This window comes from Echinops telfairi, unplaced genomic scaffold (genome assembly GCF_000313985.2).
Source record: "Echinops telfairi isolate 266 unplaced genomic scaffold, ASM31398v2 ScPeMD7_5868;HRSCAF=6743_1, whole genome shotgun sequence".
Taxonomy (NCBI): domain Eukaryota; kingdom Metazoa; phylum Chordata; class Mammalia; order Afrosoricida; family Tenrecidae; genus Echinops; species Echinops telfairi.
Window position 1 is genome coordinate 7,635,613 of NW_022109768.1, and position 10,261 is coordinate 7,645,873.

Below are 10,261 nucleotides of genomic sequence, written 5' to 3' on the forward strand. Positions count from 1 at the left end.
TTTCCTCTTGTCCTTTTTTGGGGTCATTATCTGTATTTTTCCTCACAGAAAGCTAATGACTCAGGTGGCTGGTCAGAGAAGAGGAAAGTTTTAAGAGAAAGTGGTATATTCAGGTTTTAGAACCTCCCCTTCTGCCACGTTTGCAGTAAATTTTATTTTTTTCCCCCAAACTGGTGGGAGCTGGCTTTTATTATTCTCGACAAAAACCTTACTTAAGATGTTTATGGAGGTAATGTTGGCATTGGTGGAGAAGCCCTCTGGTCTTTTAAAGTCTATTGTTGTTTACTTACCATAAGTGCTTCTTGCAGAGAATTGAGGAGTAAAGACTGACAGTTAAAGTTTTGTGTCAGTTTGGCTGGGCTAGGATTCTTGGAGGTCTGATCATTTAGACCTAATAATTCCCTATGATGAAATTTTCTCCAGCAGGTGGACTGCTTCCAATATAACTGAACGCTGTGGCAAAGCTTGCTTGATTTTTGCGGGGTCTGAATCCTGCATTTGGCTCACCAACCTCTTGCTCTTTGGCCTTGAGCCAGTGGCCTGCTGTATGACCTGCACATCCTGGGGGTTATCAACAGCCTTGGGTTTTATCTGCTGTTCCGAGATCCATTTGCTTCCACAACTCCATGAGTTAGAAGAAGCCTTCATCCTACTATCTGACCCACAAACTTGGAACTTGCCTGCTCCTAGAACTTGATAATAAGCATCCCTCTTTATGCATATAGATAAGCTTCTCGGATTTTGTTCCTCCAGAGAACCCAGCTTAAGACGATATGTGAATTCCATGAGGGCAAGCCTTGTGCCTGTCTTTAATAAGTAAGTCAAAGTTATTGAAATATAAATATATATTTTTATTTAATACTTTTATTGGGGGCTTTTACATCTCTTATCACAATCCATACATTCATCCATTGTGTCAAGCACATTTGTACATATGCTACCATCATCATTTTCAAAGCATTTCCTTTCTACTTGAGCCCTTGATATCAGCTCCTCATTTTCCCCCTCCCTCCCACATCCTCCCACCCTCATGAATCCTTGATAAGTTTTAGATTATTATTTTCATATCATATATTGTCTTCTGTCACCCTTCACCCACTTTTCTGTTGTTCATCCTCCTGGGGGTTATAGGTTGATCCTTGAGATCGATTCCCCTTTTTTCTCCTCGCCTTCCCCTTATCCTCCTGCTATCTCCTGGAAATATTTTAAAGATCACCTTTTACTCAATTATTCTATTATTGCATGTTGCAATCCCGTATCCTATAATGCTTTATGCAACTGCATTTGCTGTGCCTGGAATATGGATGTAAAAAATTATGAATGAATGAAATAAGCTTTGATCTCCAGTGATTTAAATATATTAGTATCTTATTGATATTTTTACATAAAAATATAATAGATAAATATAAACTAATGCTACTAAATTTATGCTGCTGCTCAGGATCAAATCTTATATTTCTAAACATTTTCTGTGGGTTATTCCTCTCCTTTTCCATTAGTTTAATCTCCAGGGAAACGTTTTCTATTAATTGTGATTCCTGTTGAAAGCTTTTAACTCAAAGTGGGCAATCTGTCTTATCTTTAAGTAAAGACTTTTGTGTTACAAGCTAACCCCAAAGGGCGGAGAAGCTAATTTTGCTAATGAGAAACAGCTTTAGTTACACAGCCCTAGATCACAGGGGTGGTTAGAATATGGGCACAAGAAAGGACTGATGATGAAATATTTCAAGCCATGTTTTCTGCATATGTTGTAATGACTCTTTATTTGTATTACGATGAATACAAATCAAAATGGACTTAGTTGAAAACCTGGTGAATGTGCTGCATCATGGTGAGAACTGCATTGGGCTGTGGGAAAAAAAACCTTGACTTCTTGGTCTTACAGATCTCTGCAACAGGGTCAATTTATTTTATTTTATATATTTATTTTTAATAGTAGTTTTATTGACATATTTTACACATTCCAATATATCCATTGGCATACAATTCTATTGTTAAATCCCACTGGGTGTGGTTATATAATCATCCATGCTATCAGCTCCCCTGTCCCCCGCTCCTTCTCCCCACTCCCCCACTCCTCTTGTACCCTCAGGGAACCAGCACTCCTGTCACCGTTTCTGAGGGGTCGGTCATCCACTCATCTTGACCTTCATGAACCGAGAGGTCCTAAATATATAAATGAACATACGGAAATCTAATGTGATCAATGCGGTAAAACGCATAAAAGCCTTACTAGTAAAGTGGGAAATATTAAAGAACTAGAAGATAATTTTGTGGTTCATCAGTGCCATACCGCACAGCAGGGTCAATTTTATCTCCATTTATACCGTATTTTTTGTGTGACTACATCTCTGACCTATGAGCCCTGGAAGGGTAGTGAAATAAACACTCGCTAACTGCAAGGTCAATGAATCAAACCTACTAGCTATTCTGCAGGAGGAAGATGGGGCTGTCTGCTCCCACAAAGATTGACAACCTCAAAAACCATAGGGTGCAGTGCTACTCTGTCCTCTGGGGCCACTAGGAGTTTGAATGGATTTTGTTCAGTTTTGGAATGTCAGTGGGTTTGGTTTTGATTTGTTCTGATCTATTCTCCCAATATGCATTGCATTAGGCAAATCTGCTGCAAGAAAGACCTCTTTAAAGTGTTGACAAGCAAGAATGTTACTTTGACAAGGACTAAGGTACGTGTGACCTCAGCCATGGTGTTTTCAATCACTTCATACGCATGTCAAAGGTGGACATGGGATAAGGAAAATCGAAGAAGTATTGATGCCTTTGAATGGTAGTGCTGACCAAGAATGTTGGAAGTATCATGGACTGCCAAAAGAACAGACATCTGCTGTGGAAGAAGTGCAGCCAGACAACGCCCACAGGGAAGAAGCACACCAGCCTATGTGATCACGAGGTGTCGAAGGGATCAGGTGTAAGGCATCATCAGAACAAAAAATCTCACCATAGTGAATGATGGGGGGAGTGCGGAGTGGAGATCCAAAGCCCATTAGTAGGCCACTGGAGATCCCCTTGCAGAGGGGTCTCGGGGAGGAGATGAGCCAGTCAGGGTGCGATGTAACAATGATGAGAAATACAACCTTCCTCTAGTTCCTAAAGGTTTCCTCCCCGCTCCCACTACCATGACTCGAATTCGACCTTGCAAGTCTGGCTAGACCAGAGGAGGTACACTGGTACAGATAGGAACTGAAAATCCAGGGAATCCAGGGCACATGAGCCCTATAGGACCAGCGGTGTGAGTGGCGAAACAGGGAGGGTAAAGGGAGAATAGGTAGGAAAGAGGGAACCGATTACAAGGAACTGGGTGTGACCTCCTCCCTGGGGGACAGACAACCGAAAAGTGGGTGAAGGGAGACATCGGACAGGGCAAGATATGACAAAATACCAATTTATAAACTATCAAGGGCTCATGAGGGAGGGGGGAGCGGGGAGGGAGGGGGAAAATGAGGACCTGGTGTCAGGGGTTTAAGTGGAGAGAAAATGTTTTGAGAATGATGTACAAATGCGCTTTGCACAATTGATGTGTGTATGGATTGTGATAACAGTTGTATAAGCCCGTAATAAAATGTTTAAAAAATAAATAAATAAAAAATAAAATCAGAAAAAAAAAAAAAGAAGTACAGCCAGAATTCTCTGTAGAGGCAAGGATGTTATGACTTTGGCTTGCTTTCTTTGGACATGTTATCAAGAGAGACCAGTCCCTGGAGAAGGATGTCAGGCTTAGTAGAGTGGAGGGGTAGTGAGGAAGGGGAAGGGCTTAAAAGACAGATGCACACAGTGGCTGCAACAATGGGCTCAAGCATGAAAACACCTGTGAGGATGGTGCAGGACTGGGTGGTGTTTCACTTTGTTGCACACAGGATTGCTATAAGTTGGAATTGCACCTAATAATAACAATTTTCCCCAAAGTACTTGCATTTCTTCCTCTCGGGTCTTAGGTCATTCTGATTTTTCCTTCTATCCTCTTTTTATCTTGGGACCATAAATATGTGGACACAGATTCCAGGGAAAGGAAAGGGGGGGGGTCATAGTGAACATGATTTCCTCTTTTTGAGTCCAACTGGGTTGAGGTCAATGTGGATGGAAAGATCGGGCTTCAACACTAGACTCTGCTCGGGGACCTTGAGCAAATGAATGCATGAATGAATGGATGAGTGAATACTAAGCCTAAACTTGCTCAACTGTGAAATAGGAAGAACAACACCTTATAAAACTGATTTTTAATTGAGACTGAATGTCAAACACCTGTCCATTGTAAAGTTCTGAAAAGCAGTGTTCTCATTTCCTCTCACTCGTTTCCTCACCTCCATGAAGGAGAGTCCATGCCTTTCCTGAAGCCTTCTGGAATATTTCCCCAAGGAAAAACATTTTCCTTTGGTTCTTGGAAAGACGTGCAAACACTGCAGAGGCAGTGTTTTTTCGTGCACCTCGTCTCCAGGAAGGTTGGGAGATTCCAGTCAGATGAGCTTGCAAGGAAACACATCCAGCTCCGCTGGTCCCTGACAACCTCCTTTATTCTAAGCCTTGAATACTGAATTAAGACCACAGGTCACCTCTTTTGATCCTCATCCTACCTTCTCTCTCTTTCTCTGGTAAAAGGAGCTCACTAAGCACCATAGGACTGTGCTTACCAGTCACTGAACCCCAAGATCACCTTCAAAATGTTTCAGTCATTGAAGCTTGCTTGAAGAGCTAATTGATCAAACCAGGATGAAGTTTTTAATAGAAAATGGTCATTGGAGCAATGCAAAGTTTGCAACTTACTAAAAGTTTATGTAGAGTCTTTTTTACACACACACACACAATATTGCTTTATTGATGGTCATGGCTTATTATGTCAGTTCAGATAAAAGTAAAAAGTTCTAACTATTCATTTGGGTCAGAGTTAATAACTCTCACAAATTTTGTTTGATTCGTAGTAAGGGGGGAGCATGGATATCTCCCTATTTGGTGGTCAAAACTAAATCATTTTTGGCTTCTGCACACACACACCCATTTAAATATTTCTATATTGGATAGGATGGCAAAATATCCTAGTTTACCTGGAATGATCTTATTTAGAGATGGTTACTCTTGGGTAATTATTATTCCAACTCCCCAAAATGGGTTGGGTAATAAATTGTGTGGACAAATTAACCTTCGGACATTACCTTTGATATTTTTCCCTTTGGAATTTCAGAAGTTAACCTGCTGTCTTAGTTTTTCTTTTAGAATAGGGGTTTGGGGATAGAAATGACAATTTATGGAGCTTTCCATGAACTTGGATAGAAAGACAATTATGCCTTTATTTTACCCCACTCTGACTTTTGATTATAAATGAAGGTAGCAAACGATATGGCAGTATATTAGTATACCTGAGACGCTGTCATCAGGAAAATCCGGAGAGGAGCATCCACAGCAGCACTGGGCAGCTCAGCAGAAGACCTTTGACAGTTATGTGGGATTTGCAAATCCCCAAATCAAGTATGTCAAAAGTCAATGAAGAGAGGCTTTGATTACACACTTAGGTTAGTAGGTGAATCTGGACTCAACTCATTTTTCCTCACAGATTTTATGCTCGGAGTATCCCGGTCCTTCCCATCAGATAAAAAAAGGCTGTACGGGTGGAACAATCCAAAGTTTTAATCCATGAAGGTGGAGTGCAGTTACTGCTTGCAATAGTTCAGACTCCAGGATTTGGATATGCAGTGGATAATAGTCATTGCTGGCAGCCTGTAATCCATGACCTTGGGAGTGCACTTGTGGACTGCCTAAATGCAGAACCTTGAGTGAGTAGACGACAGATGCTGACAACAGGGTGTAGTGTTGTTTATACTTCATTGCTCCTTAAGGACATAGCCTCGCGCCACTGGATGGTGAATTTCCAAAGCGCTTACATGAAAGAGCGAAATATCATCCCACTTATTGCTAAAGCAGACACACTCACACCAGAGGAGTGCCAACAGTTTAACAAATGAAAGAAATCCAAGAGCATACAATTAAAATACATGAATTTCCAGAAACAGATGATCAAGAAAATAAACTTGTTAAAAAGATCAAGGAGCATTCATTTACCTCTTCTGTGGTAGGTAGTGATACATACTATCGTTGAAGTTCATGGCAAAAGGTTCTGAGGAAGACGGAATCCTTGGAATACTGCTGAAGTTGAAAATAGTAAACATGGAGATTTGACAATTCTAAGCAATATGTTGATAAGAACACACATGCGGGGCTTGAAAGATGTCACTAATCATGCACACTATGAGAACTCCCGGAGCAGAAAGATGGCAGGTGTGGTTTATATCGGGGTTGGTAGCAACAAGAATAAAGGACAGCTTGCAAAGAGCCCTCTGGCACAGATGGAAGAGGGAAGAAGGGAGCCTGTAGCCCAGAGGAAGGAGATGGAAATGGAGATGGAGCAGTGGTGAGATAAAGGTCAAAGAAACAGGACAGACATCGCAGGACTGAAGCTGAGCTCCGATGGCGCCAGGGACCAATGAAGCAGACTTTGGAAGCACAGCACAAAGAATGGTAGGGGCAGCAGCGTCAGTGGAGGATGAGAAAGCAAGCTGGGATGCTCAGCAGCATAGATTAGGACGACAGAACTGGTCAAGAACCCTGGAAAAGAACAAGACAGGCAAGATCTTTTAAACCCTCTACTGACCACCAGCTATGCATTCATTGCCAATGTGCTAGCTGGGACATCAGTGTTGGTGCCATCCGTTTGACCAGTTTTCACCAGTTTTATCCAATAATGATGGAGGTAGCAGCATGACAAAAATTATTAGTCTCCCTGATGGAGACTAAGATGCTTTGAATTGTCTAGGGTTACTGTGTACTAAAAAGTAACAACTCTTTTCTACTATTTTTCATTCAAGAGCTGTTTCGATTTAATGCAATAGAACCTACTGCTATTGTACAATCATGTTCTGCTGGTTTGAGCGCTTACAGTTTATTCTAAAACAAAGGACTCCGGAAGGTTTCCATTGAGGATAATTTGCATAATATGAGGCAAACTATGCTTCTCTATGATACTTACAACACGGTATTACTTCATAATACAGAAGTTCCACTCAGTGCGGTATAGACCATCATGTAGTTAGTCTAGCACAGTCGACACTTCCATTGCTTAAAAATACACATGAAAAAAACAAAGAATCTACATGCTTACAGTGCACTTAGAGCTTATTTATAACAACCATTTTTGTTTTTTTGTTCGTTCATTTGTTTGTTTTGGATTCTATGAATATACATTATTCTCATTTAGTACCCTTGTTAGCCAGAACCTCATTACTGCTTCATTCTTTTGTAATGACGTTTAATTTAAATGTTTTCTATGTGTTGACCCTGCTAAAATAGAATATAGCTTCTTTCATATGGTAGGACCCCACAAGGAAACCTTCTTTTAACTCCCCTTTGACACTCTATGGTAAGTAGGGGGTGGGGGATGCCTTTATAGATCATTTCTAGCAAAACCGTGGAGCTAACAACCAACCTGTTTCTACCTATGTGCAGTCTCTTTATTTTACTAGAAATGGGAATCATGGCCTCTTAAAGGGGGAAAAATGTCACCATTCTTTATTAACTGTATTTATATTGATATATTACATTTCTGCACTTTTTGTATGTATTATAAAAATTCACATAATAAAAATGTTGTGATGCAAAGAAAAACTGCAGATATTTTTCTATTACTCGGCAGCTTTCGAAAATATTGCCAACCGTGGCATGTGCTCATTGTTGCTGTTGTCCTTAGGTAACACTGAGTTGGTTCCAACCCAGAGCAACCATATGCACAACAGTAAGAAGCCCTGCTCAGTCCTGCAGCATCCTCACCATTGTTTCTATGCTACAGCCCATTGATGCAGCCACAGTGTCCATCCATGTCCTACGGACTCATTATCACTTTCAAATTAGATCACAGCAGAGGATGGCCTGTTTGTCCAGAGACACTGGTGCAGTGTTGACGGCTAGTTACTGCCCAGCTCTGGACCTTCACTGTGGGGGGAAGTCAGATACTTGCTGCCAGACTGCTGTCTCATCCCACCACAGGGGTGGGCCTGCTCCCTGCTGCTGGAGACAATGGACTACTCGCTGAAGCTTGGGACCATTAGCTTGGTTCCTGTAGGAGGGGTTTGCACCCTACTGATAAGGGTTCCTATGGAGACCCAGAGACCACCCCCTAGACCACCCTCTCATTGCTGTGTAGCCTATAGTGCAACCCCTCCCTGTGACGTATGTCTCCACCTGTAATTAGTGGGCTGGCTTGCCCCCAAAAGGTATATAGGTGTGAGCCAGCAATATAGATCTCGCTCTCTGACTCTGAGCTCCTTGCTGCTCACTCCTTGGTCACTCCCCTCTCCCTTGCTCCCTTACCCTCCTTCCCTTCCCCCTCTCTCCACGTGGACCACCAAGCTGGGCTGAGGTGAGCGATGGTATCATGTAATGTGTCTGACTGTATTATTGTATTATCTCTCATGCTCTCGATGACTTTAATATAATGCTTATATATCTCAACCGTACAATTGTGCATTACTGAACCCAGAAGTAGTATTACTGAATCCGAGAAGTAGTAATATTAGTAGCAGCGGGTGGGGGCTGGCCCTTCCCCGCCCTAGCGTCAATTTTTTTAATTTAATACTACACTTCGCCAAACCTGACATGTGTTCTCACAGTGGCGTCTGCTTTTCCATGTTCTTTGCCTACAAATGTTTCCTAGTATGTGAAAGGAGACGAGTCATTTTTATTGTCTCTTAAAAGGATGCAAAACTGGACAGTTTAAGAATTTTTAACCTTTACTAAGTGAACAAGGACGTTTGGAACACATTGTCCGCATATTGGATTCTTTTGAAACCTTGGAAATGCTCAGAGCAAAGATGCTCAAGTCGAACCTCCTTGTGAACTCTCAATGCTGGACTGGGTATGTTGGCTCTCTGAAAATGAGCTGCAAAATTCTGCCACTTCCTTTGAAAAAAGAAATTTGCAAACACTTCAGAAAGCTTTCAAAGTTTATTTTTATCTTTGCTGTCATCGAAGTTGATCCATGGACCATCATTCCCTTTTCTTTTTGATATAAAGTGTACTGAAGATGCTGAGCTAGACAGAAAGAAATTCGTTAGTGTGAAGCTAAAAAACGTCGCTACAAGGAGCATTTAACTCAAAAAGTCTGACAGAATTCTAGTGCTCCTTGAGAGTTTTCTTGCGAAGTAGAAGTGAAAATTTTCATTCGATTGGCAATAATTTATGTTTTCAAATTATGATTTTCAACACTTTTAATCAGTGCAACAACAAAATGCAAGCCAATTGACTGCTCAACCAGACATATCTGCTGCTGCTTTCCCAAAGACTACAGTTTAATGTTCCTACTTGACTGAAGAAACAGCAGTGTTTTAAAAATAAACTTATTTAGATTGTCTGTATTTTAAATAAGAAGCCCTAGTGGTGCTGTCATGGCAGTGTTGGACTGATAATTACAAGAACAGTGGTTCAAACCCACCAATTGCTCTGTGGGAAGGAGATGAGGCCGTCTCTTCCTATAAAGATTTACAGCCTTGGGGACCTATTAGGTTCCTAAGAGTCAGGATCGACAAATGGTACTGATTTAATATTTGAAATGTCTTTTCTTATTTAATGCCTTTATAAACACAGTATCATATGAATTTTTTATTTTCAATTTTTTGATAATTATATTTCAGTATAATCGCCTTTATTTCATATACTTTGTCATTTCATTGTAATTTAATATGTTTGGTGTTCTGTGCTGAAAAACATTTTTCTGGAAGAGATCCATAAGCTTTACGAGACTGCCATCAAATTGTCAGCAGAGTCCAAAGCACACCTCCCCACTGAAAGAAGTAAAGAACATGGGCTCTGGAGTTACGTTTTAGGCTTGAGAGGATGTAGTACTTTCCAGGAGACACAAGAGCACACTTTTTTCTATTCACTGCACACCACTGTGTGGTCCTAGGCATGGTCGTCGGCATGTGAGATGCTGCTAAGTCATTCTGCTCCTAGTGTCCCATGTACAACAGAACAAGACACTGCGCGTGCTGAACCATCCTGGTAATTGTTGTTACAGGTGAGCCCGTTGCTGTATCCAGTCAATTCATCTTGTTGAGGATCTTTTTCTTTGTCACTGACCCTCTGCTTTATGAAGTATGAGGCCCTTCTTCAGGGGCTGGTCCTTCCTTGTAACATGTCCAAAGAACGTAGCATCGACTAGAAGCACTCACAGCCGTATCATTTCAACAAATAGTTAAAAATTTAAGTA

At 41.2% G+C, this 10,261-nt stretch overlaps 1 pseudogene; it reads left to right on the plus strand.

The window, feature by feature from the left end:
- Positions 1-1,791: 1,791 nt before the first annotated feature.
- Positions 1,792-6,642, plus strand: LOC101659009 (annotated as a pseudogene).
- The last annotated feature ends 3,619 nt before the right edge of the window (positions 6,643-10,261 follow it).